Here is a 10,114-nt window from a genome sequence, read left to right as displayed (position 1 = left end):
TAAAACAATACAACTTTATTCTCTTCTAGTTCTTTAGATCAGAAGCTTTAAGTAAGTTTTACTGGGCTAAAATTAGGTTCCCAGTTCTTTCCAGAGGCCCTGGGGAGAATCAGTTCCTTGCATCTTTTAGCTACCGGTGGCTGCTGGCATTATTTATCTTGTGGCTGCATCATTCCAGTCTCCACCTCTGTTGTCTCATTGCCTTCTCTTCAGTAGTGATAGCCTTCTCCACCTATCTTTTATAAGGATGCTTGTAAATGCATCTTTGGGCTCACCTGGATTTCCCTATCTCAAGATTGTTAACCACATTTGCAAAGTCCCTTTTGCCATATAAAGCAACATAGTCACAGATTCTAAAGATTAGGAAGGGGACGTCTTAGGGGGCCTTTATTCAGCCTACTACAGTGACCCTCAAATTCACATCGTTAATCTCAAAAAGTTCTCCATGCTATAGAATTAATTTTTGCTCTGATAGTGGTTTTTTTTTTATTTCCTGCATGTTATCTAATTCATGCCAGCCAATCACACATGCTTCACTTAAATCTGATTGAAAAAGTTGGACTTGCGATCATTTTCTGCAGACTGCCGTTTACTACGCCCTCCTTGTATTGATCTGTTGATAGCTAAGTTCTTGGCATGATCATTTAGTTGACAGAACTGATCATTCTGCGGTTGAGAACTTGTTTACCAGTTTGTGAAAGACAGAGTAGGAGAGATGGAAGAAAATGGGATGGAAGAAGATTTCCCAAACTGCTTTGTATGTTAAAAAAAAAATGGGGGAGCATTTAAAACAACAGATTCCTAGGCTCCACCTTTGGAAACTGATTTAATAGATTCAGAATGGCAGGGCCTGAGTCTGGGTTTTAAAAGCTTCACAAGTGACTCTGATGTGCTCTCAGTTTGGGAAACCATCGGGGAAATTTAGGAGATGAGGTAAAAGTACAGTTCTTTCAAACCAGTAAGTAATTAATTGTAGCCATAGTTTTCTCAGGGGAGAGATGAATCTGGCAATAGCAGAAACATTCACCGCTAAGGTGTTTTCCGAGGGGAAGGGGTGTTTGGGGCATGCCATCTGCTCCTCCCAGGGTCACCGAGGATGAGGAAGGCTACACAGAGCAAAGTGGGGAGAGAGGGTGGCTCCTCAGCTGACCCTCTGCCTCCAATCAGCTTTGTTGCCAGAGTTGTCAACAACTGGGTTTTAAATGTGGAAGCCTTTTGAGACATGTTGAACCCCACAATTTGATGGAATTCAAAAGCCTTGTTTTATCATAAGACCAGTACTATTTGTGGGGACCTTTAACCATGACGTTGAGGGTAAACGTCCTGTATTTTGGTTTGATTTATTGAGGAAAATCAGGTCTGTAATGTTTTGGTTGCTTACAAGTGAGAATGCTGCTATTGCAGAATTTCCAGGTGCATCTCGGATACAGGTGGGTATAGAGGAAATTGCCACTTAAGTGTTTCTTTTCTGAAGAAGTAAGTATAACTCATACCAGCTGCCTGGAATCTTTAGGGCACTTCGTAGGGATAGTAATTTTTTGCCATCAGTTGTGTGCACTCTTGTTTAGCATATTCTAGACTGAGGAACGTATTTATCTGTGTGAAGGCAGTGTAGATACTGAACACAGCCTTTATATCACCACTCTTGAATCACTTGACTTTATTTTGGGAACCAAATCCTAAGCAAGAGTTGGCAACCTCTTCTTCGCACATCTAAAATGTCTCCATTGTGCTGGTATTATTTAGCAAATCCCAGGGAAAAGATAAGAAAAATACATTTAGAGCTAGAAAAGGGAACTTAGGGATCATTGAGTTGAGCCTCCCTCTTCTTGTCCTCTTGTTTTACAGATTGAAATACAAAGCAGAAACCCCAACAACAAACTAAGGCCTCAGGAACTGGTTGTCCAGAATTCCCGCAGATAGATAGTGCAGAGCTGGGGCCTCAAATCCCTGAACATTGTGAAAGTTAACGTAGAAGAGAAGAAAGGAGAAAAGTTCACCTGATGGGGTCTGGGAAACCAGCACCCCCTCCCATATGCCTTCTCAGTCCTGTATAGATGCACCATCAGGTAGTCTCCATTCTTAAAACACCCAAGTTAAGTTGCATTTTAGATGGGATTCTAAGTGCTTCTTGGGGCCAGAGCTAACAGCAGTCATATCTGAGTCTCCCAGAGTAGGCTAAAGTTGGGGGTTGTATGAAATCATTTCATCTAATAGAGCAGTTGGTACATCAGTGTGTAGTACACTAAGTGGTAGGGATGTTCAGGAACTTCCAAAACCCCTGATTAAGTTCCAGGGCATAACTGATTTTGGCTGATTATAAACAACCCTTCTCCTGTTTACAATTCCAGATTAGAAATAGGCCAATCATCAACTGGCTAAAATCCCATTTGCCTTTAGCTTTCACTAGCTAACTTACCAGTATGCCAGAAGCTTCACAGTGTACCCATTTTTTCCCAGAGCTTCCTATACAACCAAGTAGTAACCTGACGGATTTCTCAAGTTAGACCCAAGTGTGCTTCTTTGAGTCAGAATTGCACATTGCAGTTGTCACTTGGCCCCTAGCCTTCTCTGTTTATGTATCAACTGATTTAATATAAAATAAGAAATTTCAAATCATCACTCTATAAAAATTTAGCCTGTGATAACCTAGATCCACTGGAGTGAATAAATCAAGAAATTACAAGCTATTAATGCAGATGACATTATATGTCATGCATGGTTTCTCCTAAAAGAGGTCTTCCTCCTGATAAGAATACACTTGCATCTATCTAGTTCAGTAAGTGACTGAAGCATCTTAAGGCCTTTACTTACGATCTTGGAAGCAAATTAGAAAATAAACTTTAGGTAACAGCCATGTAAAGAGCAATACTTTCTAGAAGCTACAAATGAGATTACCAGAAAAGAAAGAAAATGTGATGTTTGTGAACTTGGGAGGAATAAGCTATGGAAAAGGATATCTTTAACTGTAGATTTTCAGTTCCTTTTTAAGTAAATGTAGAATATCTTACAATTTTTAGTTCTTCAATTCTACATTTTAATTTTTTTCTGTGAAAATTATCTCTAAAACGTTTTTTAAAAATTCACTGGATAACATACAAATTGTGTTTTATAAAAATGTCTTATTTTAATGTTTTAGGTCTAGTTAGACTAAGTCTTGGGAACAATCTATATTAAAACATTCTTTTTTCTTAATCACATTAATAAGTTTTTTCGAATCAATATTCACAAGTATTCCATTTAGTAATTAATGAAGGTTTTTGTTTGGTGTTATGTTTATATATAGTTATTTTGAATATCTGAACATAGTTAAATGTGTTAACACAACAGGAGTTAAAATAACTTGGTGGTTGATGATTGCTTGGGGCAGAGGAAATGTAGCATGGTGCATCCATAGCAAAATGAGCTTGTTAGTTGTTGTTGAGAGATTACGGCTAGAATGGATGGAGATTGCTCTTTCTTACTGAATAAGATGCCAACTTTTAGGGCAAGGGTAGAGATCAAGTCCTTGTTATTTTAGTTAAATACCAGTTCCCAGATGTAGAGCAGTTAGTGTGGGAAGAATCCATCAGTAGAGTGGAAAGCTCAGATTTAGCAGAATAATAGCAAGTAGAATGTGACCGTACTGATCGGTGTCACATTTCTGGGGCAATGGGAGAGGCCACAGTCAGTGAAGTGAGGTGTTAGGTGTCAGGAAGGGCCTCTTGACTGTGCCTTTCCGGCCATCAAGGCCTCCAAACCCAAGGCCTTGTTTCCCCCGCCACTCTTCAGACACCACTCTCTTGCAAGATTCAAGGGCTCATACAATGAGAAATAACAAGTAATAGACATCACTCGTGTAGAATCAGAATGAAGTGTGAAAGGGGCTCCAAGATAGTAGCTGGAAGTTCAGTGATGATGGTGAAATTGAGGGCAGGTGGAGAGTGACAGGTAGGATAGATTTCTCCTGATGCAAATGTTCTCTCGACCTACAGGAGGATTTTTCATCTTTGTGAGTTCCCTAGTGCCTACTCTCTCCCAACGCCCCTGACATCGTATATCGACTGATACCTCCCTACCTCAGGTCCTGGCATAGCCATCTGCTACTCTGTATGAGCTGAGATGTTCTGTTCTGAGGTCCCAAGACCTTAAAACTAGACAGTTTTCAGTTCTTTTAGGCACCAGATTTCACTAACATGAGATCAAATATATCACAATGTAGACCCATTTCACATTAAATATAATTTTTACATTTAAAAAATATAAATTTGAATAGCCTTTTGTAGTTGATTTTAAGAATTTGGCTATTAGTCACTTAGTTTACACATGGCCATAGTTTCTCATCAATCATCACATATGCCTTGGAATTGAGAAAAGCTACTCTACAAAGTATTTTCAAAATGAATGACATTTTTTATGAATATGAAAGGAAATAATGTTGATGTATATTATGCTTTATAGCTATTTAATTATTCGTTTTGTGGTTTTCATATGTTAGAGCCAACACTTTTTTTAAAAGATCTCAAACACTTTGGGGGACTCCTGAAAAATTCATAGGTCTTCATGTTCGAAATGATCTGCTTATAATTTTATAACACAAACACATGCTATTATTAGAATATTATTATTGTTTATCAAGTATCATTTGCTCAAAGAAGCCTTCCCTGACCTTGAATATGTTAGGTTTGTCTTTTACAGCCTCTCCTAGCAAACTTTGCTTCCTCTGAGTATTTCCATCAACTGTAATTACATAATTATTTCTATTACTATTCATCTACCATCTGTCTCCTCTGCTAGCCCATTGATTCCATAAGGGCAAGACTGTGTCTGTTGGCTCCCTCGTCCCTGGCATGGCATCTGATCAAGAGTTAAATATTTGTTAAAGGGATGAATGGGTGAGAGAGTGAACCTGCATTGAACACTGAAAACTAAAAAGCACTCTTAAAACATATCATCCCTCCTCTGTCTTTTATTAGGGATGTCTGCTTTTTATATTGTCTGTGCCGGTAGCGGAAGCAGCATGGCTTTCTGTAGATGTGATTTGTTCTTAGCTGCTTAGCATCCAGTCTTGGGGCTCTGGCTCTTTGGGAGACCTTGTGAACTGCCTAATACACTTGGCAAAGTAGTGATATATCTTTTTATTTACCACATACAAGTATAAAACTATATTTAAATGTTCAGATATTATATTCAAATTTAAAAGATGCCTTATGTTTATTCTGGAGTTTCTCCAGGCATAAAGTTATTCCCCACATTAAAAAGAACTTCTTTGCAAACTTAAAATGAGACCTTTTGAAGAAAAATAGTGTTTTCAATTTATTGAGCACCTAGCCAGGTGTCAGGAACGGTAGTACATTTCCCACATGATCTCACTAAACGTTCATATGATTAAATTTGTATGTTACTACCCCCATTTTACATACGAGTAAACTGAGCTGCAAGGTAGCTGTTCAGTGTCCACAGGAACGAGTAGCAGGGCCAGGGTCTGAGCTCAGTCCTGGCTCCAAGGCTCAGGCTTCTCTGTTTTGATATGCTACCTCGTATGTTTCTGAGCGTTGCTGCTACCTATCTTTGGAAGAATTAATTCTCATATTGAGTAGGATTGTGTTAGGCAGCATGTGTTGGAATGGAGTGGCTTAACCAAATAAGGTTTTGCTTCACTTTGTAGCAAGACCAGAGGTCAGCAGTCTTGGGCTTGTGCAGTGGCTCCAGGGTCCTGATGCATGGAGTCCCAGGCTCCTCCTGACTCTCCATCCCACCATCCCTGCCTCTCTCCTCCAGGCTCCTGCATGATTATAAGAAGGCTGCTCCCCTCCAGGCTCCATACCCTGGCCAACCCTGGGTATTAACAATTTTTTTAAAACTGCTAACTCAGTGGAAAAAAAAAGGCATCTTTTTTTGCTGTTTGTTTTGCAGTTTTTCATTAGGGAGTTGAAATTGTGGCATGTTTATTGGTTATTTATGTTTCTTTTTTAAGAAATTGCCTATTTGTGTCATTTGCAGTCTTTTCTACTCGATTGTTCATCTGTTTTTTATTAACATCTTTGGTGTACTTAGAATATTAGCCCTTTGTCACTTGATTGTTTCTTCATTCCAGTTTTTTATCTTTCGACGATGTTGATGGAGTGTTTTAAATGTGTAGTTTTAGTATTTACATAGTCTTTTTCTTTATCTCTTCTGAGTTTTGAATTATGCTCTAAATATTTGCTCATATATTACTTCAACATTTTTATATTTTTGTTTTTTACATTTGAGTCTCTAAGTCATCTGGAAGATGTTTTGGAATAAGGAATGAATCTCATTCACGTTAACTTGAGTCCATGGCAGTAGTTCTTTACATGAAGAGGTGGGAAGAAAGGGGAAGTACACATAGAATGTCACCTGTAGCTGCATCATAAAGCTGGAAGTTTTAAAAAATGGGATCCTAACACATACTTTTGGAGAATGTTTAAAAAGGAGAAAAATCTTGAGTCATATGGTTTCCCAAAAGAACAAATTCAAAAGACATGGGGTTGAATGAACTAACATTTACAGGAAAAAACATTGAAATGTTAAAACCTACTTTTTGTTTGCATGGTATAAACATTAAACGATGCCCGAGAAAGAAAAAAGTTAATCTAAATAAAATATCCAAACATAGTATCTTTCAGTTTCCTATTAATCACTGAAATTAGAAGACATGCTTCTTGTGTTAAATAAAAAGTTATGTTACTAACCACATCTATTGCAGTGATGTGAGTGGTTCTATTTTTGAAACTTTAACATATTGAAAACAACCCTGTCCCTGAGGATTAGTATCCCTATTAAGACACAGAGGAGATTAACCTGTGTCCTTGGTAGTTACATAACCAACGAAAGAAACTCTTACGTTAGAAAGCCTGGACTTCAGATTTCCCAGATGTCCATGTAGGTGGTTCTTGGCCAGCCCACCTGGGAGCCAGGTCGCCTGGCCACTCAGACACAGCAGTGATTAACTGGGAGGGCACAGAGCACACTCGATTGAAACTTGGAGGGTCAATTCAGACTTTCTTTTCATGCAGGTAAGTCTTCTAATTCCCAGCTGTTTTATTTAGTGATTCCATTTTTTATGAAAAAATAAGAATAACTCAATTTCCATTTTTTTATTGGTTTGCTTCATTGACTTTTTATGCCTTAATGCACCCTTCGGAACTTAATTTTCAGCAACTGAGAAAATATTTTGCAGGAAGGTGACTCAACAGGTGAAGGAAGTTAAAAAAAAAGTCCGTATGTTACTAGAACTGATTTTCCTTTGAAGCTGCTGTTTAGGGATGTAACAACAAAATGTGGCAGATGCTATATTTGTGCAATCTTCAGTAAAGCCCCCTGAAATCAATTCTATTATCATCCCCATTTTACAGATAAAAAATGTAAATCTCAGAAAGGTTAAGCAACTTGTCCAGGATCACACAGCTAGCAAAGAGCAGATGCACCGAAGATGAGGCCACCTGGTCTGTCATCACTTCTGAAGTGTGGTCCTAGGTGATGATCTCCTTTTAAATTTGTTTCTATGGCTATTTTTCATATTTTCTAAATGTGTATCATTCTTTTTCGTTTACTGCTAGGGAATGACCAACCTATTGTCCTTCTTGAATGTCTTCCTAACCGATCAACAGTGTTGAGTAGATTTTCGAGTGTGTTGACACCCTGGCAATCTCACTGATTGTTTGTGAAGGAGTTGGAAGGATTTGGGGTATGAAAGGAGCTTCTGGGTTCAGGTCTTCCTATTTCTTTCCTAATGCTTTCTAAACTTTCGTCTGTTTTAAGCACTTTCATAACTTCTTGTTGAAGTATGTTCATCATATGTGCTCTATAATCTTTTAAAGATAATTCTAACACCTCTTTTGCTGTGGACATTTATTTATTGTCTTTTTTTACTTAGTTTGGGATCTTTCTGGTTGTTGGTTTCATGAATAATTTTCTATTGAAACCTGGTCAGTTTCATATCATGTTATAAGACTCTGGATCTTATTCCTGCCTTCTGTGCTGATTGGCTTTTTCTGACACTATGCCAGCAGCAGAATGGGGGTACTGCCTAGTTACTGCCAGGTGGGAGTAGAAGACCGGGTACCCCACTCGACCTCTGCTGATTCCTGAGGGTGCTTTATTCACTTCTGCTGGGCAGGGGTGGGCGTTCCAGTTCCCTACGTGGTCTCCACTGAAACCTCAGTGGGAGTGTCCTCACTGATGCTTAGTGAAAGTCCTGACTCTCCACTAAGCCTCCTTTGACACCACCCCAGTGCGGAGGGAGAGAGATGCCTCATTACTACAGATGGAAGTGAACTTCCTACATGATCAACACTAAAACTATGTGGTGAGGGTTGTGGGGCTCTTACTGGCAAGTGGGGATGAACTTCCCGATTTCCTACGATCTGTCTCTGACATCACCCTGCCCAGGGTGTCAGCGCCCCTTGGTATAACTGTGTGAGGGTGGAAGTCTAGGCTTCCAGCTCGGTCCATGCTGGTGCAGCTCAGGGTGAGGTTGCAGGTTTTTCTGTGGTGTTTGGCTGGGGCGAAGCACTCATTGCCTAAATATGTGCTGCCTTGCTGGGCTTTCGTTAGGGTTGTTTGATCTGCAACGTTGGCATTTCTAGATTGCTAGTGTCTTCAGCTTCCAATTCTGAGAGGCAAAAATGAAACCAAGAAACTCACCACTGGTCATCTTATGTTTCTTTTATATATGATCGTCTGTCAGACCTGGCTCTGTAAACTTAGGCTATTGTACAAGGGAACTTCACTCTCAAGGTATGATAAATTGCCACAACAAACATTATTTAAATGGATGTGCTGCAAGTTCTGCTGGTTTGCATTTAGCTAGTTTTCCTTCTCCACCAGTAAATTTTGACTTAACTTGCTCAGCCGAGACTCTCCCCATTGCAAGCACTTGCTCCATCTGAGTCCTCACTCGAAATTTCATCTTTCCATACAGGGGGGGTCTCTGGAGCCCTGAGTTGCTTAGAGAAAGAAATCTTTTTTCAGTCTTAATGCAGAAAGAGCCATAGTCCGTCCAACCCAGAGGGAATGGTAGTGGGGAATCAAGGGGGTGAGGAAAGACCAGGAAAAAGAGGCAGTTCCTCAGCTCTTCCAGAACGAGAGACATGAAACTGCATCTGGTAGATTGATGTTCAAATATACAGACGTCTGCTCCTGATAAAGCAAATGGTTTGGAGATCGTGATTTGGACTGACTGGAGCTCTGCCTCCTGCTTCTATGGGTGTCTCCTGAAAGCCTGTGAAGTCTCTTAAAGAAAGTCTCTTAAAGAGAGTGACGTTTCTGTTCATCTTTAAGAGAACTGTAGTGACGTTGATAGAGTTGCTTCTCAGCTCAGTGTGATATCTCTGGTGAGCAGGTGTTAAATGAACGCTGTCCATGCAGGTAACAGGGTGACAATCAACCCAGATGGGATGGAACTAACAGGTGGTTATTGGAACCTGACACAGAAGTGCCACAGATGCTGTACCAAGGGGACTGACAGAACTTCACACCCACATCTATGGTTTCAATATATTCTGTCATCATAACTTGTAGGTCTTAAAAATTCACATGCCAGAGCCCACAAGGAATTACATAGTGTTACGAAAAGAACTGATTTATGTGTGTCAGATAATGATAAGGTTAGTCACCTTTAACTCCTTAGGCATACAGAGTCCAAGTTTTGTTAATTTTCTTTTTTAAAAGATAGACTTGGAGTTACTTATATATATTTCGAATGCTCTAGAACCACTTGGTCATTATTTATTCACTATCATACAAATTTGCCACATAACTTAAGGGGAACTGTTAGTGTAAATGCTTATAAAATAGGTTTTGAGGATATAACTGCTTAGATTATTCTAATAAAAAGGTTTTTTTTAAATAAGAAGAAATAACCGATTAAAAACAAGCTGAAAAATTATTCTTCCACGAATCAAAAAAAAAAAAAAAAAAAGGGCTAGTCCTGAGTTTTCCTTTAGCCAATAAAATTTTCTATCTCTGTTTCTAACACTATAAATCCCTTCTGTGTCCTGGCAGATCATACTGGAGTCTTGGTCTCTTATAGATCCTGGTATTGGGGAAAACTGTCTGACCTTTGAGTTCATTACCTGTGTCTCATAACTCATGACGTTTTGTGGGCTCC

Source organism: Camelus ferus, chromosome 5 (assembly GCF_009834535.1).
Source record: "Camelus ferus isolate YT-003-E chromosome 5, BCGSAC_Cfer_1.0, whole genome shotgun sequence".
NCBI lineage: Eukaryota > Metazoa > Chordata > Mammalia > Artiodactyla > Camelidae > Camelus > Camelus ferus.
The sequence above is the reverse complement of the archived record's forward strand: the minus strand, read 5'-3'. Positions refer to the sequence as shown.